Source organism: Plasmopara halstedii (genome assembly GCF_900000015.1).
Source record: "Plasmopara halstedii genome assembly, contig: Scaffold_110, whole genome shotgun sequence".
NCBI classification, from domain to species: Eukaryota; Oomycota; class Peronosporomycetes; order Peronosporales; family Peronosporaceae; genus Plasmopara; species Plasmopara halstedii.
The window spans coordinates 338,289-339,117 of NW_020187031.1; positions in this window are offsets into that span (position 1 = coordinate 338,289).

The following is an 829-nucleotide window of genomic DNA, read 5'->3' on the forward strand; positions in this document are numbered from 1 at the left end:
ATAATACACCGGGTGGGTGCGCATCCGTTTCGGAAGGTTCAGCGTATACGCTAGACCTCGTTTGGCCAAAATGTTAAGCGATCCGATAAACCGTGGACAAGGCTTCGTCCTGAAGATAGCAGAGGCTGCATGTGTAGGCAGGTTTTTTGAATTTAATAAAACTAGATCCCCGCCCTTAAAGCTTACCACTTTGCTTCTTCCTTTTTCATCTGCGTATTTTTTCTGCAGGTCTTGGCTCTCAGCCATCGCATCGCGAACGTGTCGTAGGACACTCAGTCTGGTATACAAGAAGTCATCGACTTCTTTACGGATGGTGAGGGGGCTGACATTAGCTAGCCGTTCGGCTATTCCTCCCCCGCCAAGCTCTGAGCCATGAGATGGCGGCGTCAGCGGGACGCGAGGGTGAATCAGCCCGTTCACGTAGAACGGCGTGTAGCCGGTAGACGAATGCACTGCATTATTCAGTGCAACCTCTACGATGGTCAACATGGCGCTCCAGCGCCTCGGCGTCTCAGCGCAGACACTACGAAGAACGCCTTCGATGACTCAATTCACCTTTCAGTTTGATCATCGGCTTGCAGATGGTCTGCTATCGACATATCCAGCTTTGTGCCGAGCATCTTGAAGAAAGCCAACCAAAATTTTCCTGTGAAACAGGAGTCTCTATCAGAGACAATCGACTCAGGGAGTCCGTGGTTCCAAAAAACAGGATCTACAAACAGCGTTTCTGTACCGTCTCCGTCGATGGTGTCTGGCACCGCCGCCGAATAGGCCATCTTGCTCAACCGGTCGACGAATACCACGACACCCGTGTTGCCCGCCGAATCTT